At 42.4% G+C, this 26356-nt stretch overlaps 1 pseudogene; it reads right to left on the bottom strand.

Moving 5' to 3' along the window:
- Positions 1-1531: 1531 nt before the first annotated feature.
- LOC115199583 (keratin, type I cytoskeletal 18-like) lies at positions 1532-26356 on the bottom strand (annotated as a pseudogene).

Raw genomic sequence — 26356 nt, forward strand, 5'->3', positions numbered from 1 at the left:
CATTCAACAATATAGAGAACATGAAAATTAATATTTAATATTGTCAATAGACTATACTCTAAATTACTATCATGACATCAGCATACATACTGTAAATCTGAAGGATTGTCGGTAGAGATTTGCATACTGTTACATAGGGTACTTATTAAGGTAGATACACTATATATACAGAAGTATGTGGACACCTTCAAATGAGTGTATTCGGCTATTTCAGTCACACCCGTTGCTGACAAGCGTATAAAATCGAGCACACAGAATGGCGCAGTAAGAATGGCCTTACTGAAGAGCTCAGTGACTTTCAACGTGGCACCGTCATAGGATGCCATCTTTTCAACAAGTCAGTTCGTCACATTTCTGCCCTGCTAGAGCTGCTCCGGCCAACTGTAAGTGCTGTAATTGTGAAGTGGAAACGTCTAAGACCAAAAACGGCTCAGCCGCGAAGTGATAGTCCACACAATCTCACAGAACGGGGCCGCTGAGTGCTGAAGCGCGTAGCGCACAAAAATCGTCTGTCCTCGGTTGCAACACTCGCTACCGTGTTCCAAACTGCCTCTGGAAGCAACGTCAGCACAATATTTGTTCGTCGGGAGCTTCATGAAATGGGTTTCCGTGGCCGAGGAGCCGCACACAGCCTAAGATCCCCATGCGCAATGCTAAACGGCCGCTGGAGAGGTGTAAAGCTCACCGCCATGGCACTCAGGAGCAGTGCAAACGTGTTCTCTGGAGTGATGAATCACGCTTCACCATCTGGCAGTCCGACGGACGAAACTGGGTTTGGCGGATGCCAGGAGAACGCTACCTTCCCGAATACAACGTTTGGTGGAGGAGGAATAATGGCCTGGGACTGTTTTTCATGGTTCGGGTTAAGCCCCTTAGTTCCAGTGAAGGAAAATATTAAAGCTACAGCATACAATGACATTCTAGATGATTCTGTGCTTACAACTTTTTGGCAACAATTTGGGGAAGGCCCTTTCCTGCTTCTGCATGACAATGCCCCTGTGCACAAAGCGAGGTCCAGGTGAGGTTTCTGCCTCCATATTATTTTCAGTTCCTGCTTCTTCTACCACAGGGTTTCCAAGTAGCCTTGTTTCACCACTGTGATAGAGGTGAAAGCATTAATACTCTAATTTGGTGGGTAAATGAATGTGTTTGTTATGCTGACCTTTTTTATATTCAAGCTGAGTTCACACTTTATGCAAAGTTGCACCGTTACAATTCCATGTGATTACATGGGATTTGGATAACAAAATGTATGCAACTATACTATAGTTACATTTTGGTTAAGAATGTTCAGTATAGTTACAAAGCTACTACACGCCATGAAGTCAACTAAATGTGAAGAAGGGGGACGTTGAAGGGATCTCTCATGCCCTCCTGCTCACATAAAAACATACACACTTATAGTCCAGACTTACTCTCACCCCACCACCAATTAAAGCACACAAAAACACCATTAAAGATGCAGATTTTTTTTTTACTATTTCTCAAATAAACCCCAAGATGTTATATTCCCAATATTGATTATATTGACCCCACACATTTTCCAACAGTAATCACACTAGTCTACAGTTACTGTGTCCAGAGACAGGTGGTCGGACATCTCCCTCGGTCGACTCTCAGACCGTCCTTAGTCAATGTGGTTTAGTGAATAAAAAGCAATCTTTCACGTGTTTCCAACCAGAATGTGGAGGTCCAAGGCTCTGTGTGTGTGTGATGATGAAGATAATGTAGATAAACTAATGGAGCTGATGAGCTCATTTCCTGCTCTCCTGACTCTGCTCCATCACGCTGGATTCGTCCACTACCCTGCCGTTGATCATGGTCTCAGAGACCCTCCATTACGGAGGTTGCTGGATGGCACAGTCCAAGAAGAACGGGAGTGTGGCAGCACAATGCAAGTCTCTCTCCAGAATGCACTCTCTCCCGCCAATTTGTGCACATTCATTGTTTCATAACTTCATTGTGTGAATTGTTTGGGTTTGATTGTTAGTGTATATCAATTCCCCATTACATATATCATCACCAGTAGAACATGTACCCTTAATTCCTAATCCACAGTACAATGTTTGTTTGATTACGGTGATGTCTGTTAATGCGTTTAATATATTATTATTCCAGTCTTTTACAGTTCTCATTATCGGAGTGGACACGTTGTTTGCAGAGCGCACAACATATGCTACACTTGTGAGAAACAAGTTTTGGTTTATTTCATTCCATTTACAAGTTGTCAATTTAGTCATTGTCTTTTGTTTGGAGCGCTCCTCTCAATCTTGAGTAAAGACACGCACCTGATTACGCATATAAATAGGCCTATAGGATACCTGGCGTGCGCGTAAATGCAGGCATATAAATGTGCCCATTTGGGGACCTGATAGTATTTCTGATTGGCTTAACACACCACCACTAATGACCTGTGGAGCTTCTCAAAGTAATGTTTTCTTCACCTCAAAATAGCAAGCAAACTAAGTCCGTTTTTACATCCATTGATAATGACAATAATTCCTCAATGTAGGCTATTTGAAAAATCTTTACAGCTCTCTTTCGATAACCACTCAGCTGAAAGGGGGAAAAAATGACAGTGGAAACATAAAATAGGCCTACCTGATTACTACTCATCCCTTGCGCAAATAGCCTACAGCTGTGTGTCTGTCAGGAGCTCACTGGTGCAGGAAACTCCGAGGGCCCAGAATATTTGATACAATGTTGCAAGGAGCTTCAGACCAGTCCCAAGTTAATAGTTGATACAATGTTTCAAGTTTGTTGCAGACACGCCATGCATAGTCAATGTGATTTATAGGATATTTATTTTTAACAGGATATTTTCTGCCTGCAGGCTGCAATGTTTTTATTTGTTGACTTTATAGGCTATTTTTACATAGTTGGCTATGGCAATAGAAGTTAGTATTTATGCTAGCATCATTTTCATTTAGATTTGGATATAGTTTTGGTTAACCACATCAATGATTTTGAGATACGAAGACGTCATTATAAATTAGACTGTTCCATGAAAATGGGCATATGAAAACCATAACTGGCATGCAGATCGGTAGGAATGGTAAAAGGGAGTAATGGCAGAATCTGTGAAAGCCAGTAGGAGGAGGATGGTCGGAATAGCTTATCTTGATGTCTGGCTCCATCGAGCCATTTGTTTCTTATTTCATCAAACAGTGAGCTTACAGCATCAGACAAGCTCAATGCATGTATTGGTGATTTTATTAAAACTCATAGGTTGTGTCTATATATGGGAAAATACACGTTTCACATCGAAAAAAACAGGTGAACAAGATAGTTATTAGTTGGGGACAGCCCTACTAGTCACACATATAGTTTATTACAAGGCTATTGTCTCATCCTTGTCTGAATTATACACCAATTAATCTAGCTGAAAACGCAACCACCATACAGTGCATTCAGAAAGTATTCAGACCCCTTGACATTTTCCACATTTTGTTACATTACAGCCTTACTCTAAAATGTATTAAATTGTTCCCCCCCCATCAATCTACACACAATACCCCAGAATGACAAAGCAAAAACAGGTTTTTAGATTTTTTTGGAAAATGTATAAAAAATAAAAACTGAAATATGACATTTACATAAGTATCCAGACCCTTTACTCAGTACTTTATTGAAGCACCACTGGCAGCGATTACAGCCTCAAGTCTTCTTGGGTATGTGGCTACAAGCTTGGCACACCTGTATTTGGGGAGTTTCTCCCATTCTTCTCTGCAGATCCACTCAAGCTCTGTCAGGTTGGATGGGGAGCGTCGCTGCACAGCTATTTTCAGGTCTCTCCAGAGATGTTAGATTGGGTTCAAGTCCGGGCCCTGGCTGGGCCACTCAAGGACATTCAGAGACTTGTCACGAAGCCACTCCTGTGTTGTCTTGACTATGTGCTTAGGATTGTTGTCCTGTTGGAAGGTGAACCTTCGCCCCAGTCTGAGGTCCTGAGCTCGTTTTGATAAAAAATCTCTCTGTACTTTGCTCCGTTAATCTTTCCCTTGATCCTGACTAGTCTCGCAGTCCCTGCCGCTGAAAAACATCCCCACAGCACGATGCTGCCACCACCATGCTTCACTGTAGGGATGGTGCCAGGTTCCCTCCAAAAGTGACGCTTGGCTTTCAGGTCAAAGAGTTCAATCTTGGTTTCATCAGACCAGAGAATCTTGTTTCTCATGGTCTGAGAGTCTGAGAGTCTTTAGGCGCCTTTTGTCAAACTCCAAGCGGGGTGTCGTGCCTTTCACTGAGGAGTGGCTTCAGTCTGGCCACTCTACCACAAAGGCCTGATTGGTGGGGTGCTGCAGAGATGGTTGTCCTTCTGGAAGTTTCTACCATCTCCACATAGGAACTCTGGAGCTCTGCCAGAGTGACCATCGGGTTCTTGGTCACCTCCCTGACCAAGGCCGTTCTGGGGACCACTGTGGCCGCTGTGTTCTTGGGGACCTTCAATGCAGCATACATTTTTTGGTGCCCTTCCCCAGATCTGTGCCTCGACACAATCCTGTCTCGGAGCGCTACGGACAATTCCTTCGACCTCTTGGCTTGGTTTTTGCTCTGACATGCACTGTCTACTGTGGGACCTTTTATAGACAGGTGTGTCCCTTTCCAAGTCATGGCCAATCAATTGAATTTACCACAGGTGAACTCCAATCAAGTTGTAGGTACATCTCAAGGATGATCAATGGAAACAGGATGCACCTGTCCTCAATTTCGAGTCTCATAGCAAAGGGTCTGAATACTTATGTAAATAAGGTATTTTTGTTTTTGTATTTTTTATACATTTACAAAAAATTCAAAAAACCTGTTTTTGCATTGTCATTATGGGGTATTGTGTGTAGATTGATGAGAACATTTTTTATTTTATACATTTTAAAGTAAGGCTGTACCGTAACAAAATGTAGAAAAAGTCAAAGGGTCTGAATACTTTACGATCGCACTGTATATACATCTCAATGAAGTTGAGTTACGATGAATGTTGTCGGACTGTACTTCTGACTACACCGAATCACTATCAGTCAATACTTGTAAAAATGTCTATTATTTAATGCTTATCTGGTCCGTATGTTTGTCCTGTGTAACTACAAGCATTTCTTTGGATGCTTCAATCCATTATTTTTGATTTAAAAAAAGATGGATTCCAACTCCCACTGATAACTCTATAACAATCAAGACAAGCACAGGTACACAGTAAGTTATAAATTGTTTATATTTATAAAAGTATCTAGTGGTAGTGGATGTTTGAAGTCGCTAACTTCATACTTGATTGGATAACAGTGGATTATGCGAAGCAATTTGACAGACGTTTTTACAAAAACTACGGATTGCCGCACCCAAAGAAAAGCTCACAGTTACACAGGACAAACATAGGTACACAGTTAAAAATGAAACAATTGTTATTTTTACAAGTATTGACTGACAGTCAGTTGATGTAGTTGGGGTACACCACCCCGACACCCATCGCAACGCAACTCCATTGAGATGTATATATGGTGGAGTTGATTTCTCTCAGCTACAATTCACCAAGACGCTGATTCCCAAATTACTAATACCAAGAAACATAAGCCTACACCAATATTGTAATGCGTCTGTGTGTAGCTGGCGAGATGAGTCAGGCGCAGGGCAGCAGATATGAGTAATGAAAGCAATTTTAGTCAATAATATAACAATACGTATAAACACGTCGTATAAATACAAGGCAACAAATACGGACCGCAATACAATAAACAATTACTCAAACAAACAAACATGGGGGATCAGAGGGTTAAATAATGAACAAGTCATTGGGGAATTGAAACCAGGTGTGTAAGACAAAGACAAAACAAATGGAAAATGAAAAGTGGATCGGCGATGGCTAGAAGGCCGATCATGTCGACCGCCGAACGAACAAGGAGAGGGACCGACTTCGGCGGAAGTCATGACAAATATCTTATTGTATCCATGTTCAGATCTAAAGTGAGGGAATGTTAATCTGCATACTAATTATGTCTGAGTTTAAATCTTAGCTGAAAAAATATAAATATACAAATATTTAAAATAAATAAATAGACAACCTGGTCTCAGATCATTTCATTTTATTCTGTAGGTAAATCCGAAACATGCCATTTAGTATATTTTACGTTTCGTATGTTATGTATTCATTTGTGGATGTCCAACACCCATTTCATATGATATGTTATGAATTACAATTCGTATGATATGTTACAAATTTGCAAAACGTACAATATGTTAGGAATTCTAGCTAAGTGGCTAATGTTGGCTAACGTTAGGCTAAAGGGTTAAGGTTATGGGAAGGGTTAGGTTGGCTAAGTAGCTTAAAAGTAGTAAGTAGTTGAAAAGTTGTTAATTAGCAACCGCATGACTTATGTAACCATACCAAACGTAACATATCACACTCATTTCAGTGTACCGGATTTCCTTTGACTATATTACGTCTAGTCTATGACACCAGGCTGAAATAAAGGGACTCACACTTCCTCTCCTTCCAGCAGCCGCCTGTAGGTGGTGATCTCCAGCTCCAGGTTCTGCTTAATGCGGAGCAGCTGTTCAAAGTCGGTCTTGTTGCGTTGCATGTCCAGACACAGCTGGGACAGCTCCTCCTCCAGCTGACACAGAGTGGCTTGCAGACTGTCCATCTCCAGAACATATTTATGGCTGCTCTCTCCCAGGTTCCCCTCCAACACATCCACCTGCATGGGGACAGACAGGACAGGCCACGGCAGCCAAGTTAGCCTTCTGTGTTTAGCTAGAAATTGAAGTCGTCACTAACCTATGATGCTAGTGTTATACTCAGAAATGGTAGCAATGTGATCGTTGCTTACTACTACACCACTCATCACTCAAATGCTAATGTTGTACACAGACATGGCTGCCAAATTGTTGTGGCTTGTTAAACACCTAGCTCATGCACTGACACAGCAATCAGGTAACTGTAGTAAACATCTGGCTCACCACTGTTCAAACTAACATGTTAATATTATGCACACATAGCCAGAAGAGGCCTGTTCAACCTAACACGTTAATATCAAAATCAAATCAAACAGGTGTAGACCTTACTGTGAAATGCTGACTTACAAGCCCTTAACCAACAATGCAGTTCAAACCGACAAAAAAAAAGAAAAACAGATTCCTCTACAGACATGGCTGGATGGCTGGAATCCATGCAACACTGGAAAAGTTGTGTGAGGAGGTAGCAGGGCTGGGGGGGGGGGGGGGGGGGTTTGGAGTTCAGCCAGAGTGAAATTCTCATGCTCCAAAGAGAAAACAAGACACTCACAGCCAAGGTAAAAATCCACGATTCCAACATGGATTGTCTAATCAGGGAAAACAGGGTGAGGAAGGAGTCGCTACTAGACATACAAAGTCGTAGCATGCGTGATAATCAGTTTTTTTCTGGGATTCCTGAGGACGCATCCAATAATCCAGAGGGCGCGATCAGAGAATTCATGCAATCCACCTTGAAACTTCCTATGGAGACTGTAAACAAGATGGCTTTCGACAGAGTACACAAACTTGGAGCTCGGAGCGACAAGACCAATGGTCCCCGACGGATCATCACAAACTTTTAACACTACCAACATAAGGAGCTGATCAAAAGCAGGGGAAGGGAGCTTAACTTCATCGGGGTAGGGGGCAGTATTTTGACGTCCGGATGAAGAAGGTGCCCAGAGTAAACTGCCTGCTACTCAGTCCCAGAAGCGAAGATATGCATATTAGATTTGGATAGAAAACACTCTGAAGTTTCTTAAACTGTTTGAATGATGTCTGTGAGTATAACAGAACTCATATGGCAGGCAAAACCCTGAGAAAAAATCCAACCAGGAAGTGTGGAAATCTGAGGATTGTAGTTTTTCAAGTGATTCCCTATCCAGTATACAGTGTCAATGGGGTCATTTTGCACTTCCTAAGGCTTCCACTAGATGTCAACAGTCTTTAGAACATTGTTTCATGCTTCTACTGTGAATGGGAAGAGAATAAGATCCATTGGAATCAGATGACTGAGAAAATGACATGAGCTCAGTGGCGCGTGCTCCCATGAGAGTTAGCTGTGTTCCTTTTCTTTTTTGAAGACAAAGGAATCGTCCGTTTGGAATATTATGGAAGATTTATGATAAAACATCCTAAAGATTGATTCTATACATTGTTTGACATGTTTCTACGAACTGTAATATAACTTTTTTCACTATTCGTCTGAACTAACTGCGCGAGCACAGTGGATTTGGATTACTCGACTGAACGCACAAACAAAAAGGAGGTATTTGGACATAAAGGATGGACTTTATCGAAACAAATGAACATTTATTGTGGAACTGGGATTCCTGGGAGTGCATTCCGATGAAGATCATCAAAGGTAAGTGAATATTTATAATGCTATTTCTGAGTTTTGTTGACTCCACAAAATGGCGGGTTTGGTTTACTCAGATTATTTCAAAGTGTGCTTTTACTGTAAAGCTTTTTTGAAATCTGACACAGCGGTTGCATTAAGGAGAAGTGTATCTATAATTCTTTGAATAAGAGTTTAATATTTCATCAACGTTTATGATGAGTATTTCTGTAAATTGATGTGCTCATTCACCGGAAGTTTTGGGAGGCAAAACATTTCTGAACATTACACGCCAATGTAAAATGGGGTTTTTGGATATAAATATGAACTTTATTGAGCAAAACATACCTGTATTGTGTAACATGAAGTCCTATGAGTGCCATCTGATGAAGTTCATCAAAGGTTAGTGATTCATTTTAGCTGTATTTCTGGTTTTTGTGACGCCTCTCCTTGCTTGGAAAATGGCTGTGTGGTTTTTCTTGTCTCGGCGCTGTCCTAACATAATCTAATGTTATGCTTTCGCCGTAAAGCCTTTTTGAAATCGGACAATGTGGTTGGATTAACCTCCCTGGGCAAGGTGGGACGTCAACAGCCAGTGGAATCGCGTGGCGCGGAATACAAATACCTCATAAATGCTATAACTTCAATTTCTCAAACATATGACTATTTTACACCATTTTAAAGACAAGACTCTCGTTAATCTAACCACACTGTCCGATTTCAAAAAGGCTTTACAGCGAAAGCAAAACATTAGATTATGTCAGGAGAGTACCCTGCCAAAAATAATCACACAGACATTTTCCAAGCAAGCCTATATGTCACAAAAACCAAAACCACAGCTAAATGCAGCACTAACATTTGATGATCTTCATCAGATGACACTCCTAGGAGATTATGTTATACAATACATGCATGTTTTGTTCAATCAAGTTCATATTTATATCAAAAACCAGCTTTTTACATTAGCATGTGATGTTCAGAACTAGCATACCCACCGCAAACTTCCGGTGAATTTACTTAATTACTCACGATTAACGTTCACAAAATACATAACAATTATTTTAAGAATTATAGATACAGAACTCCTTTATGCAATCGCGGTGTCAGATTTTAAAATAGCTTTTCGGCGAAAGCACATTTTGCAATATTCTGAGTAGATAGCCCGGCCATCACGGCTAGCTAATTTGACACCCACCAAGATTGGCCCTCACCAAACTCAGATTTACTATAAGAAAAATTGGATTACCTTTGCTGTTCTTCGTCAGAATGCACTCCCAGGACTTCTACTTCAACAACAAATGTTGTTTTGGTTCAAAATAATCCATAGTTATATTGAAATAGCTCCGTTTTGTTCATGCGTTCAGGTAACTATCCGAAGGGTGACGTGCGAGCGCATTTCGTGACAAAAAATGTCAAAATATTCCATTACCGTACTTCGAAGCATGTCAAACGCTGTTTAAAATCAATTTCTATGCGATTTTTCTCGTAAAATAGCGATAATATTCCAACCGGGCGACGTTGTATTCGTTCAAAGAGAGAAAGAAAAACATGGAGAATTCACATGAACGCACATCTCCAGTGTCACTGTTCTCAGCTGGACCACTCACAAAAACTCCTGCTGTTTTTCGCCCAGGGACTGGAGAGACGTCATTCCACTTTCTGGCGCCTTCTGAGAGCCAATGGAAGCCTTAGAAAATGTCACGTTACAGCAGAGATGCTGTATTTTTGATAGAGATGCCCTAGAAGGAGAACAAATTGTTAGACAGGGCACTTCCTGTATGGAATCTTCTCAGGTTTTGGCCTGCCATATGAGTTCTGTTATACTCACAGACACCATTCAAACAGTTTTAGAAACTTTAGAGTGTTTTCTATCCAAATCTACTAATTATATGCATATTCTCGTTTCTGGGCAAGAGTAGTAACCAGTTTAAATTGGGTACGTTTTTTATCCGGCTGTGCAAATACTGCCCTCTAGCCCCAACAGGTTAACGAGAAGTGTATCTTTAAAATGGGATATAATAGTTATATGTTTGAGAAATTTGAATTATGAGATTTTTGTTGTTTTGAATTTGGCACCCTGCTATTTCACTGGCTGTTGAATAGTGTGTCCCGCGGGTGAGCGAATAGTGTGTCCCACGTTAGCGTCCCACATACCCCAGAGAGGTTAAAGGGACCAAATTCGGTCTCAATGACCAATTTCCAAGGGAGATAAACAAACGTCATAAGAGACTGTATCCGATACAAAGACAACAAAGGGAGAAGGGTAAGCGTGCCTTTATCATTATGGACAAACTCTTTATAGATGGACAGCTATTCCGAGACAGCTCCATAACACCATGGCTGTAATAAATTCTACAGGGAATTCAGGTTACGAAAAAAAGAAGTATGGGAACTGTAAAAATATCTGAACATTATGAAGTGGATATGAACACACACGTACTCAATTACATGCTTGCTTACACATGCGGACTTATACATACACACACACACCTGATCTCGCTCTCTTCTCTCACTCTCCCTTTCTCTCTTTTCTCTTCTCTCCCCCTCTCTCTATTGTCGAGAACTGTTTTATAATTTAATGTGTTTATTGTTTGTCTATATTTTGTATGTATTTGTCTACAAGTTTATATATGTTTACAACAAGCAAGGGGAAGATATCAGAATAGGGGCATTGGGGAATAATAACATATTGTACGGAATACAATTGTACTGTAGTGAAGCCGTCTCTAGAGTAATGCAAGATCTCTTTCATGATAAAGAAAATGGCAGACGGAAGGGAGGGTGGTGCGGCAGTTGCCGCTTCTCATACGAATGCTGTAATTTTATCTAAAACATCAGGCGTACGCCGACCCCAGCTAAATAACTCATGCAAAGATTTAAAGCGCAATTATGTATTTTATCTCCAGTACATTTCCATGATTGTCAGTTATGAAGCTGCTCTACTGATAATCTCACTGCGTCCTTACATTTACATTTAAGTCATTTAGCAGACGCTCTTATCCAGAGCGACTTACAAATTGGTGCATTCACCTTAAGATATCCAGTGGAACAACCACTTTACAATAGTGCATCTAAATCTTTCGGGGGGGGGGGGTAGAAAGATTACGTTATCCTATCCCAGGTATTCCTTAAAGAGGTGGTGTTTCAGGTGTCTCCGGAAGGTGGTGATTGACTCCGCTGTCCTGGCGTCGTGAGGGAGCTTGTTCCACCATTGGGGTGTCAGAGCAGCGAACAGTTTTGACTGGGCTGAGCGGGAGCTGTGCTTCTTCAGAGGTAGGGAGGCGAGCAGGCCAGAGGTAGATGAACGCAGTGCCCTTGTTTGGGTGTAGGGCCTGATCAAAGCCTGAAGGTACGGAGGTGCCGTTCCCCTCACAGCTCCATAGGCAAGCAGCATGGACTTGTAGCGGATGCGAGCTTCAACTGGAAGCCAGTGGAGAGAGCGGAGGAGCGGGGTGACGTGAGAGAACTTGGGAAGGTTGAACACCAGACGGGCTGCGGCGTTCTGGATGAGTTGTAGGGGTTTAATGGCACAGGCAGGGAGCCCAGCCAACAGCGAGTTGCAGTAATCCAGACGGGAGATGACAAGTGCCTGGACTAGGACCTGCGCCGCTTCCTGTGTGAGGCAGGGTCGTACTCTGCGAATGTTGTAGAGCATGAACCTACAGGATCGGGTCACCGCCTTGATGTTAGTGGAGAACGACAGGGTGTTGTCCAGGGTCACGCCAAGGTTCTTAGCACTCTGGGAGGAGGACACAAGGGAGTTGTCAACCGTGATGGCGAGATCATGGAACGGGCAGTCCTTCCCTGGGAGGAGGAGCAACTCCGTCTTGCCGAGGTTCAGCTTGAGGTGGTGAGCCGTCATCCACACTGATATGTCTGCCAGACATGCAGAGATGCGATTCGCCACCTGGTTATCAGAAGGGGGAAAGGAGAAGATTAATTGTGTGTCGTCTGCGTAGCAATGATAGGAGAGACCATGTGAGGATATGACCGAGCCAAGTGACTTGGTGTATAGTGAGAATAGGAGAGGGCCTTGCTGGGATGACACAATCAATCTACTGCCAGAGAATATCAACACCAAACACATTGGTTCACCGTTCCACGGGAGCGGACAGTACACAGCGTACCATAATGTTCTGAATAATGGCCAAGTCTACCTCGCTCCCTATTCCACTGACCTGCTTAGGCGTAACAAACACAAGTCCAACATTTATCGGAAACTGTTAAACTACCTGTTCTCTACCCTCCTGCTCTACGGGGATGTGCAGCTCAACCCTGGGCCTAACATCACCGAGCCAGCGATACTCACTGCAGTGGAAAGCAGTGGATGGCCTCGTCCACTGATCGTCGCCGCTGCAGAAGTGGGTGAGTGCTATGGTCCCATGGTTTCTCTTGACTCACCCGGCTCCAGGATGGAATTTGACTCTTCAAACATACCCAAGTCGCAATATGCAATCTCTGACTTTGCTTCTGGTACGCAAGCTGTTTTAATTAGTTCCCCGCATCCAGTGCAAGCGGGTGTCACGTCCTGACCTTAGAAAGCTGTTATTTTCTATGGTAGAGTAGGTCAGGGCGTGACAGGTGGTTTTTCTAGTTTAGTTTTTCTATGTTATCAGGTTCTAGTTTTGTATTTCTATGTTGGGTTTTGTTTGGGATGATCTCCAATTAGAGGCAGCTGGTCCTCGTCTCTAAATGGAGATCATACTTAAGTAGGGTTTTTCCACCTGGGTTTGTGGGAGATTGTTTTTTGAGTAGTGTATGTTTCAACTCTGCGTCACGGTTTGTTGTTTTGTTCTTTAGTTTATGTTTCTGCATCGCATAGTTTCACAGTGTAAATAAAATGTAGACAGAATCTCCCACCAAAATATGACCAAGCAGCGTGGTATGGACCAGTGGACTTTTGAGGAGATAAGGAGGAGTATATCCAGGGCTTTGGAGGAATTAGGGGCAGGAGAAAAGCGCCTCCCATGGGAACAGGTGAAGGCAGCGAGAGCACGGTAACAAGGGAAGCACGAGAGGCAGCCCCCAAAAACGTTTTGGGGTTGGCACACGGGGAGATTGGCAGAGTCAGGTTGGAGACCTGAGCCAACTCCTTGTGCTTACCGTCAGGTGCGTGTCACCAGTCTGGCGCCACCTGTGCCAGCCCCACGCATCAGGTCTCTAGTGCGCCTGCCCAGTCCGGTGTGTCCTGTTCCTGCTCCTCGCACCCGCCCTGAGGAGCGTGTTACCAGTCTGGCGCCACCTGTGCCAGCCCCACGCATCAGGCCTCCTGTGTGCCTTCCCAGTCCAGAGCTTCCGGCGACAGTTCCCAGTCCAGAGCTTCCGGTGATGTCCCCCCAGTCCGGAGCCTCCAGCGACCTGTTCCGGCTCCACGTAAGAAGCCTCCAGTGATGATCCATGGCACGAAGCCTGTAGGGATGATCCATGGCCCGGAGCCTGTAAGGATGATCCATGGCACAAAGCCTCCAGTGGTGATCCATGGCACGGAGCCTGCAGTGATGATCCATGGCACGGAGCCTGCAGCGACGGTCCCCAGTCCGGAACCTCCTGAGACGGCCTACAGTTCAGAACCTCCTGAGACGGCCTACAGCCCAGAGTCTTCAGCGACGGCCTGCAGCCCAGAGTCTTCAGCGACGGCCTGCAGCCCAGAGTCTTCAGCGACGGCCTGCAGCCCAGAGTCTTCAGCGACGGCCTGCAGCCCAGAGTCTTCAGCGACGGCCTGCAGCCCAGAGTCTTCAGCGACGGCCTGCAGCCCAGAACCTCCAGCGGTGGCCTGCAGCCCAGAACCTCCAGCGGCGGCCTGCAGCTCAGAGCCTCCAGCGGCGGTCGGCAGCCCAGAACCTCCAGCGGCGGTCGGCAGCCCAGAACCTCCGGCGGTCGGCAGCCCAGAGCCTCTGGCGATGATCTACGGTCCGGTTCCTCCGACAACGATCCACGGTCCAGTGGCACAAAAGCAGAGGGATCAGCGGGCGGAGCGGGGTTTACGCCCCGAACCGGAGCCGCCTCCTCTGTTGGAGGATCCGTGGGATGAGAAGGTTCTGCTTACTGCACCATTTACTGTGACATTTGTCACCCTCCCTACCCTCCCTTCTTTTTTTTGGTTCTTTTGTTGTTTTGGTGCGTTGGGAGTCCGCACCTTTGGGGGGGGGGGGGGGTACTGTCACGTCCTGACCTTAGAAAGCTGTTATTTTCTATGGTAAAGTAGGTCAGGGCGTGACAGTTTTTTTTTCTAGTTTAATTTTTCTATGTTGTCAGGTTCTAGTTTTGTATTTCTATGTTGGGTTTTGTTTGGGATGATCTCCAATTAGAGGCAGCTGGTCCTCGTTGTCTCTAATTGGAGATCATACTTAAGTAGGGTTTTTTCCACCTGGGTTTGTGGGAGATTGTTTTTTGAGTAGTGTATGTTTCAACTCTGCGTCACGGTTTGTTGTTTTGTTCTTTAGTTTATGTTTATGTATCGCATAGTTTCACAGTGTAAATAAAATGTGGAACGACACACATGCTGCACTTTGGTCCGCTTCTTCTTACGACAGCCGTGACAGCGGGAGGAATTGTTAATTGCGCTACCGAACTGCCCCTAATCAAAACGAAACAAAACAGCCTAAACCCAGCCGTCAGAAAACACCGAAAATGTAACTTTTTTCAATGTGTCAATCACTCTCGAGTCATCTGGGACCCACGAGCTAAGCCCAAGGGACTACTAGGGGGGCACTTGAACATTCGTAGTGTCATTCCAAAAAGTGATCAAATTCAACATCTTCTCACAGACTCCAACCTTGACTTCCTCTGCCTTTCAGAGACATGACTCCATAAAAACTCTCCATATGCTGCTTTGTGCCTGGCTACAATGTTTTCAGGAGAGATAGGATTGAAGGAAGAGAGGGTCTGATGATTTACATTAAAGAACATATCCGATGTAAACAAATTGAGTGGTCATGTGATAATGAACTAGAATGTATTTGCCTGAACGTTACACTGTGTCCCCAAATGTCTTTTACCCTTATTGGAATGTATAGACCACCTTCCACCAAAAGTGTGTTTTTTGATCAGTTTAATAACATGCTTAGGGAATGTGATTTTGGGAAAGAGGTAATCTTAATGGGAGATTTTAACATTAATTATGAAGACAAGTCTTGTAGGAAAACCCTCAAACGGATCACTAATACCTTTGACCTTACACAGCTAGTTAAAGGGCCAACCAGGGTGACTTGTTGCTCTAAAGCACAGATTGATTTGGTGTTCAGTAATAAACCAGAGAGAGTGACAAATAGCCCAGTTCAGATAGCCCAGTTCAATATGGTAACTGGGCTATCTGATCATAATCTGACACTTATAGTCAGAAAGCTTTCTAAGAACAGATTTAACCTCTCTACTGTTAGAAAGCCTGATCAACTAAGAATACCTAAGAGTGAATTAAATAATTTTTTAAATGCAATTAAGGGAATTAACTGGAATGATCTCTTGTCCTATACAGATGTGGAAGCTGATAGTCAGGTTTTTCTATCCACAATCCAGACTACAATAAATGGTTTCCTAAAGAAAATCAAATCCAAACCTGGCCAAAAGAGCACTCTTCCTTGCCTAAATTGAGAAATCTGGAAATTGATGAAAGAACGAGATTATGCTCTAAAAACAGCCCTAAATTCCAAATTAGAGCATGACAGACGTAGGTTTACCATGTTGAGAAATAAGGTGATAAAAGAAATCAGACAGGCCACTTTTTATTAACATAATTGGTGAAGCAAAGGGAAATTCTAAATTGATCTGGGAGAATCTAAAAAAGTTAACAGGGAAAGACCATAGTAACACCACAAAAAGACTAGAAATCCTGGTGAATGACAATCTAACATAGCAATAGCCTTCAATTCCTACTTTATTGACTCTGTCAGGGTACTGACACAGAACCCCTCCACTGGTTTCTTGGGCTCAGTGCTAGTAAATGACACTCAACCTGTCTTCATCATAAGGGAGGTTTCTGAGTCAAAGGTGAACAAGGTGATTAGCTCAATAAAGAACTCTAAAGCCTAAGATGTGTTTGGGCTGGACTCTACCTTTCTTAAAAACTACAAAGAGTCACTCATTGGCCCCATTACTAAAGTCACCAACACATCTATTGGTCTGGGGGTGTTTCCAAGGGTATGGAAGTCGGAAATAATAACGGCCATCTTTAAATCGGGCGACCCTGCTGACGTGAGTAACAACAGGCCCATTAGTATACTACCTGTGGTGTCGAAGGTTGTTGAAAAGTGTGTAGCAGAACAACTGATTGCCCACCTCAACAACAGCCCCTTCACATTACACTCCATGCAGTTTGGCTTCAGAGCAAAACACTCCACAGAAACGGCCAACTGCTTTCTTCTGGAAAATGTGAAGTCCAAGATGGACAAAGGGGGCGTTGTTGGGGCTGTGTTTCTGGACCTAAGGAAGGCTTTTTATACTGTTAACCATGAGATTCTCATCACAATAATTGTCCAAGTTCAACTTTTCCCCCGATGCCTTGAGATGGATGAAATCATACCTTGAAGGCAGAACTCAGTGTGTCAGAGTGAGCAATGAGCTGTCTCCCACTCTTAGCTATGATGTGGGCGTGCCCCAAGGGTCAATACTGGGGCCCCTCCTGTTCAGCCTGTACATTAATGATCTGCCTTCTGTCTGTACTGGGTCTGAAGTTCAAATATATGCAGATGATACAGTGATATATATATATATATATATGCATGCAGAGAGCAAACAAGAACTCACTACTGTAATGGTCCAGGTTTAAAAGTGGCTCAGTGACTCGTGTTTGCATGTCAATGTGAAAAAAAACTGTCTGCATGTTCTTCACAAAGAGGGCAACAGATGCTACTGAGCCAGATGTCTATGTGTCAGGGGAGAAGCTCCAGGTGGTAACTGATTTTAAGTACCTTGGCATCATACTTGATTCCAACCTCTCTTTTAAAAAGCAGGTGAAAAAGGTAATTCAAATAACCAAATTCAATCTAGCTAATTTCCGATTTATACGAAATTGTTTGACTACTTCAAATCTATGATACTCCCCCACTTAGTATATTGCTTGACTAGTTGGGCCCAAGCTTGCTGTACAACATTAAAACCTATTCAGTCTGTCTACTAACAGGCTCTCAAAGTGCTTGATAGGAAGCCCAATAGCCATCCTCACTGTTACATCCTCAGAAAGCATGAGCTCCTGAGTTGGGAAAATCTTGTGCAGTACACCGACACATGTCTTGTATTCAAGATCCTAAATGGCCTGGCTCCCCCTCCACTCAGTATTTTTGTTTAACAGAAAACCCAAAGGTCTGCCATGAGAGGTGACTGTATAGTTCCCTTAAGGAAAAGCACCTTTAGTAAATCCGCTTTCTCTGTGAGAGCTTCCTATGTCTGGAATACACTGCCAACAGACACACATAACTGTACCACCTATCACACTTTCACAAAAAACATGAAGACATGGCTAAAGGTCAATCAGATTTGTGAACATAATCCCTAGCTGTGTATTGCCGCTTTCCATGTTGTCTGTTGTCTGTAGCTTGTGAGGTGTGGAAACACTTTGTTGCTTTTATGGATTTTGTCTTGTTGCTTTTTGTCCTATGTTGCTCTGCGTGTGCTCACTGCGCAATGATTGTCTGTATTGTAATTGTTTTTAATAACCTGCCCGGGGACTGCGGTTGAAAATTAGCCGGCTGGCTAAAACCGGCACTTACACTGAAACGTTGATTAATGTGCACTGTCCCTGTAAAAAAATTAAATAAACTCAACTCAGTTGCTATGGAAATGCTGGGATGTGTTTTTCAATGATGTTAAAGGTAATTATGATGCAACTATGATGGTGATACAATATGGATTACAATTATCATCATGAATATTAAGGACATACGCCCTACATGTTACACACAGACACTCAACCATACAAACTGGCAAGTTATTATTATACTGAGTTATTATTTATTTGGACTTCACACATTATAGTCTTACCCTTATACAGTCATCGTACACACTCACTAAATCACATCCAATATCATACACATCACCCTATTCAGATTTACTACACACATAATATCTTGTCTCAATTTTCTAACATCTGTGGCATTGGCTCACAGGCAAACAGGCAAGGGAATAAAACAAATACTGCTAGAACCTATTTCTTGAATTCTAAATATCAGACATTTGAAAGCTCTAGTTTTGACCGTCATAATACCTCTGATGGCAGTAACTTTACAAGCACTAATTATGGTCAATTAAGACTGAGAATAGTATCTAGTTATGGTAAGGGGTGAAATAAGTATAGCCAGTTATAATTGTAATGGTTTAGCAGATTATGAAAAAAGAAGATCAGTCTTTACATGGCTAAAAGAAAAGGAATATAACATATACTGTTTACAGGAAACTCACTCTACATCCTTAGATGAAGTTCTGTGGAAAAAGGAATGGGGTGGTGAAATAATTTTCTGTCATGGACAAAGGAACTCAAAGGGTGTGATGATATTAATTAACAAAAATGTCGATCTGAATGTGCAAATAGTCAGGAATGATTCACAAGGAAAGTGGATCCTTTTGAATATGAAAGTGGACGAAAAAGAGATTTGGCTCGTTAATCTATATGGTCCAAATCAGGATGATCCATACTTCTTCGAAAACATTTATACCAACTTATTGAATTTACAGGCAACAAAGGATCTAATCATTATGGTAGGAGACTATAACACAGTGTTAAGTACCTCAATGGACCGTAAAGGTAATCACTCCACAAACTATCATCACCATCACTTAAGGAAATCACAAATATTATGGACACATTAGAAATAGTGGATATTTGGAGAATAAAAAACCCTGACCTAGTGAGATATACATGGAGGAGACTTAATCAAGCTAGTCTTGGCTCAGTTGGTAGAGCATGGTGTTTGGAACACCAGGGTTGTGTATTCGATTCCCACGGGGGACCAGTACGGAGAAAAAATATATATCTTTTTTTTAAAGTATGAAATGTATGCATTCACTACTATAAGTCACTCTGGATAAGAGCGTCTGCTAAATGACACAAATGTAAAATGTAGTCGTCTTGAATACTTTGTCTTTTTCTCTCTTGCATCAAAGGTTTAATATGAGACAGAATGCGATCGGATCATCATCTAATTGGCATTCACATAACTCTTATAGATTTTCCACATTGACGGGGATATTGGAAATTTAATCCAAGTTTACTGGAGGACAACTTATTTTTAACTAAGACAAAATAATTTATAACTGAATTTTTCCAGTATAATATAGGTTCAGCAAATCCCCTTATTGTTTGGGATACCTTTACATGTACCTTCAGGGGTCATTCAATTCAATATTCATCAATAATAAAAAAGCAGTTTCTGGCTAAAGAGACAAGACTAACAAGGGAAATCCATGAACTAATAGTACAGGTAGATAGCAATAAAAACAATACTACAGAGATACAAAATAAGTTAGAGGAAAAACAAAAAGAACTTGAGGAACTTATTCAAGAATGATCTAATGTAATTTATTACAAAAATAAAGCAAACTGGATGGAATACGGAGAAAAATGCACAAAATTCTTCCTGAATCTCCAATACAGGAACGCTAACAAAAAGAATTTGCAGAAACTCGTTACTGAAGATGGAGTCATCTATGATTCTCCGAATGATATTTTAAAAGAGGAAGCTAATTATTTTAGGCAGATGTTCTCTTTTCCGTCTCATCCTCTCCCACTGAATGAAGATTATGGTAAGGAAATCTTTCCAAATAATATAAAAAAATTGAAAATTAACAAATGTACAGAAAGGTCAGTGCGAAGGCCAAATTACAGAGGAAGAACTTTGAGGCTATTACATTTTTTCAGTCTGGAAAAACCCCAGGGCTTGACGGCATACCGGTAGAGGTATATCAAGTATTTTTGATATACTAAAAGCTGGTTGATATGTGCTGGTTGATAAAATACCTATATTTATGGGAAAGATGTTTGAAAAGGGTATTTTGTTATTAAATTATATTGTAAATTGGAATGGTAGAGTTATGTCCTTCATGGAGTTATCAGAATTGTACAGGAAGGTCTGCTCAATCCAAGAGTACAACCAATTGATTAAAGCATTACCCCAAAAATGGAGGAGGCAGGTGGCAGTGGGAGGAGGTAGGGAACTGGTCTGTCTGCCCAATATAAAGGATCAAAACTGGCGGAGGAATAAAAATAGCATAAATAGGAAAGTGTACCAGTTTCATTTGAGGACCAGGATGTTGACAACTGTGCCATACAGATTGGAAAATAGTTGGGAAGAGATTTTTGATGTACCGATTCCATGGTACAGGGTGTATGAGTTGATATATAAAACAACGCAAGATTCAAGACTTCGTGCTTTTCAGCTAAAATTATTATAGAATTCTTGCCACCAATAAAATGTTGAATATTTGGGGCATAAAGTCATTGAAGCTCTGCAGATTTTGTTGTGAGGATACAGAAACAATAGACCATTTATTTTGGTATTGCCCTCAGGTAGCCTGTTTCTGGTCTCAGATTCAGGAATGGATGAAAATGCATAGCATTGATCTAAAATTGACCCAAGAAATAGTACTGTTAGGACATCTGGAGAGACCGGGACAGTCAATTACTAATATACTAATACTCTTAGTGCAAGTACTTATCTTCAACTCGCAATCTGTGGATTCTATTCGATTAGATAGAAATTGTATGTTTAACATCACAGCATGTTGAAAGATATATGTTGCGTAGAAACCCGAAGTGGGTGGCCAGCAGAGATAGATGGGATGGGCTGAGGGAAGCTGAGGGTTGGGATGTGGAATTGGAGACAAGTGGGAGTGGAGTTGCTGTGCGGGAGATAGAATGATGGGCAAAGATAAGTTTAAAATAGTTTTTTTTAAGTCAGTTTGAATGACACTGAGGGGCAGTGTTTTTCAACTAATGCCGGTTTTCCTGAGGCTGATGCTGTGCATAGTGCCAGACATGCACACAAACATATACAGTTGGCATTGCTTTTATGATTTTAGTTGTCCTTGAGGTCCTTTGTTTTAAATTTATTATTTTGTTTTATTATTATTTTTGCATTGTTGTTTTCTTCTGTCTTTTCCTTTTTTCTCTTTAGTTCATTATCTTGGTTGTTGGTGCGTTGGGGGGTTCTTGGGGTGGGAATGGAATTAATTGTCTTTTTTATTTTTCTTCTTGGGGGGGACTGTGGGAGGGGTCTCGAATGGTTGAGGGACAGCTATTGGGGAACAGTGGGGGGATCTTGGAGGGTTCGGGTTCACGTTTTATATCCTGGTGGTAGATTTGTCAACGTGCCCTTGAGCAGGGCATTGACCTTGGATGCTTCTGTGTGTCGCTCTGAATGGGAACGCTCTGAATTGGTATGATGTAGTTGACGAGCGGCTTCACTGCAAGTATATTGTATGTTTCGGATATTCAATAAATAATCAATTTTTTTTTTTTTAAATGCAGTTAAAAGTAGAGTTAAGAAAATATTTACTAAATAAAACAAAATAATTAAAAAAAAATTAAAAGTAACAAAATAACGAGGCTATATGCAGGGGGTACTGGTACCAAGTAAATGTGCGGGGTTAGTTGGTACATAATTTGTACATGTAGGTAGGGGTGACTATACATAGATAATAAACAGCGAGAAGCAGCATTGTAAAAACAAAAGGGAAGAGGGCTTCCTCTGACACTGCCTAGTATATACATTACCAGTCAAAAGTTTGGACACACCTACTTATTCCAGGGTTTTTCCTTTATTTGTACTATTTTCTACATTGTAGAATAATAGTGAAGGCATCAAAACTATGAAATAACACTTATGGAATCATGTAGTAACCAAAAAGTGTTAAATCTAAATATATTTTATATTTGAGATTATTCAAAGTAGCAACCCTTTATGACAGCTTTGCACATTCTTGGCATTCTCTCAACAAGCTTCATGAGGTAGTCACCTGGAATGCATTTTAGTTAACAGGTGTGGTCCCATGTGACTCAGTTGGTAGAGCATGGTGTTTGCAACGCCAGGGTTGTGGGTTCGATTCACAAGGGGACCACACGGAGAAAAAAATTATGAAATGTATGCATTCACTACTGTAAGTCGCTCTGGATAAGAGCGTCTGCTAAATGACGTTAAATGTAATGTGAATGTGTGCCTTGTTAATTTGTGCGTTTAAGCCATTCAGTTGTGTTGTGACAAGGTAGGGTGGTATACAGAAGATAGCCCTATTTGGTAAAAGACCATGTCCATATTATGGCAAGGACAGCTCAAATAAGCACAGATAAACAACAGTCCATCATTACTTTAAGACATGAAGGTCAGTCAATCTGGAAAATTTCAAGAACTTTGAAAGTTTCTTCAAGTGCAGTCGCAAAACCCATCAAGCGCTATGATGAAACTGATGAGGACCGCCAGAGGAAAGGAAGACCCAGAGTTTTCTGCTGCAGAGGATAAGTTCATCAGAGTTACCAGCCTTAGAAATTGCAGCCCAAATAAATGAGTTCAAGTAACAGACACATCTCAACATCAACTGTTCAGAGGAGACTGCGTGAATCAGGCCTTCATGGTCGAATTGCTGCAAAGAAACCACTACAAAAGGACCAATAAGAAGAAGAGACTTGCTTGGGCCAAGAAACACAAGCAATGGACATTAGACCAGTGGAAATTTGTCCTTTGGTCTGGAGTCGAAATTTGAGATTTTTGGTTCCAACCGCTGTGTCTTTGTGAGACACGGTGTGGATGAACAGATGATCTCCGCATGTGTATTTCCCACCGTAAAGCATGGAGGAGGAGGTGTTATGGGGTGGGGGTGCTTCGCTGGTGACACTGTCTGTGATTAATTTAGAATTCGAGGCACAGTTAACCAGCATGGCTACCACAGCATCCCATCCCATCGCCATTCAATCTGGTTTGGGCTTAGTGGGACTGTCATTTGTTTTTCAACAGGACAACATGACCCAACACAGCCCCAGGCTGTTTAAGGGCTATTTTACCAAGAAGGAGAGTGATGGAGTGCTGCATCAGATGACCTGGCCTCGACAATCCCCCGACCTCAATTAAATTGAGATGGTTTGGGATGAGTCGGACAGCAGAGTGAAGGAAAAGCAGCCATCAAGTGCTCAGCATGTGGGAACTCCTTCAAGACTGTTGGAAAAGCATTCCAGGTGAAGCTGGTTGAGAGAATTCCAAGAGTGTGCAAAGCTGTCATCAAACGGTGGCTATTTGAAGAATCTCAAATATAAAATATGTTTTGATTTGTTTAATATGTGTTATTCCATTGTTTTGATGTCTTCACTATTGTTCTACAATGTAGAAATAGTAAAAATAAAGAAAAACCCTTGAATGAGTAAGTGTTCTTAAACTTTTGACCGGTGGTGTATGTCTGGACAGAAAGGATGTGTGTCTGGACAGCTAAAGGGTATGTGTTTGGACTGAAAGTGGGCGTGTATGGACAGAAGGGGGCGTTTGGACAGCTGGAGGAGAGCTGCAGTACCTGCTTGCGCAGACTGTCCAGTTCCCCCTCCAGAGCCTGTTGGAAGCGGCATCTCTCGCTGAGCTCGCTCTGAGCACAGTGCAGCGCCTCACCGCTCTCCTTTACTTCCAACTGCACTGACTCCAGCGGCAAAACACACACGTTCATCATAAGTGTATATGCAGTAAACAATCAGGCTGACACTGAAGTATTCCATTGCACCAGCAGTGTTGCATACACAAAGCAGTCATGAGTACATCTACCCACATACAGTACAATGTACACAAATACAGACAATATACTGTAGAATACTTCTACTCAGTCTTAAGAGTGATATGCTACTGAGCTCAGCTGAGATCCTTATCATTTCCATGCCAGACTTCTCACTGACCTTCTTCAGGTACCAGATCTCTGAGTCCCCCCTTGTTCTTACGAGCAATGCCCTCATACTGGATCCGCAGCTCAGCCATTATGGCCTCAAGATCTGGGCCCTGGGCTGCATCCACCTCCACCTGCTCGTTGGTCATACAGGCCTTCATGGAGCCCATTTCCTACAGGCACATGAGAGCATGGTTGAGGTCAACTCCATTTCAATTCAGGCACCTCAGGAATTCAACTGGAATTACAAGTGAAAATAAACCCAACCCTGATGGTGAGAGACACGTTCAGTGGGCCTGGAGTTTTAAAACTGTAATGGTTGATACTGATCGGTCCAAATCAATGTCTACACACTAACGCCCAGATAGTTCAGCCGGTAGTTCATGTCAGTGTGTTGTTGCTGGTTCTATGGGGAGGCTGCCAGGTGGTGAGCTGCCTTAAAAGAGGTATCCAACTGTTCAGATGTAATAGTGTGTATGTGTGTGTGTGTTTTTGTGCATGTGAGATATCCCTTCTACTAAGGCACATGCGTAGTTGGCCACATTCTGGACACCACGCATGGCTGTCTTAACACACTCTCTGTGACTAGTGGAGCTTGCGTGATGTGTTTGTGTGTGTATGTGCACTAGTCTGACCATGGTATCTACAGACAGAGACTACAGAGAGTACAGGGTCATTTTACTCACAATCATATTTCAGTGACATTCAACATGCCTGAGGGAGAGAAACTGTACCAAATTGAAATATTTGTACATTTTAACACAAATACCTCTGTTACAAAAATCACCATTTCTCTATAATAATAAACATAATTTTAAGGTAAAAAATATGCCTTAGTGAAATACCATATGAATCCTCATGTTTTTTGAGGATGTAATTCATATTTAAGAGTATGTGCAATGGGACAATCCAGAATCCAACTCTGTTTCCTGCAGCGACCCTCCACTGAACCAAAAACTGTTTGACAATGTTTGAGGTGATTAGGTTGATGTGTAAATACTCATCAGTAATAGGTGGCCCTGTTATGACTTGACCTTTGACCCATGCAGCGGAGCTCTCACCTCATCATGATTCTTCTTGAGGAAGTAGAGGTCCTCCTTCAGGCTGTCCAGATTTCCTCTGAGGGTAGCTATGATTTGGACGTGGTCTGATTTGGCCTTCCTCAGAGCAAGACAGTCCCTCTCTACAGACTGGCACAGTGGGGCCTCAGCCTCCCACCTTGGTAAACAGATAAATCGCCACATACTGTGAACATTGCTGCATTCCAACATTTGACTGTATAAAATCAGTACATTATTAATACTTACAGACCTCGACACAGACTGTACTCTGGTGCCTTTTGACTTGTGCTTCACCTTGCCAACTGCAGATACCTCTGAAACGGATGATGTCTCCTCTCCTATCATGGCCAGTGTGAACTGATGGCCTCCTTTCTGTCTGTGAGCGCTGTGGGAACAGGCTCTTTTTTTCTCAGCATGACAGAGAGGTCATTTATCCAAAGTGCAATGCAGTTTAGCACTCCCATGTGAATTTCTCAGACTGGGAGGTAAAAGAAAAGCCCCTCTAAGTTGGCACTCACTTGACCCTGAAGTCATCGGCGGCCAGCTTGGCATTATCAATCTCCAGCATGAAGCGAGCATTTTCCAGGTTCTTCTTTCTCACCTGAGGAGTAGCAGGAAGGAACATATTTACTTTAAAGTTAGATACTAAAGCACATAGGTACACATATGTAAGTGTCCCATCGCAGGAAAGCGAAGACGGTTCGAATGTAATTGTGAAAGCAAAATGTTGAGGAGCACAGCAGGGTGCATACATGAGACGTTTATGGAATAGGTCTACACAAATGTAAACAATAATTGTGTGTATCGTAAGCTATAATGGTACACAGTTACTGACTGGCTGATTACATATATTTATCATTACGGCCGTGTGGGCGCTGACCTTCTCTGCAATGGCGTGAGCATGGGCCATCATGCCTTCGATTACGTGACCTTTGGGCGCCCAGGGAGGAGAGGGTGCCCAGGACATTGAGCCCATTGCCCACAGAGAGGGAGTGGGTGAGGGACAGGGTTCGGACGGAGGACAGGGAAGACAGGGGCCTTGGAGTGACTTCGGCCACCACTTATGTTTTTCAGAGACATGCTGGAGAAGGAGCGATGGCGGACAGTAGCTGCTTAAGGAGAAAGTAGAGGCCAT

Source organism: Salmo trutta, chromosome 9 (assembly GCF_901001165.1).
Source record: "Salmo trutta chromosome 9, fSalTru1.1, whole genome shotgun sequence".
NCBI classification, from domain to species: domain Eukaryota; kingdom Metazoa; phylum Chordata; class Actinopteri; order Salmoniformes; family Salmonidae; genus Salmo; species Salmo trutta.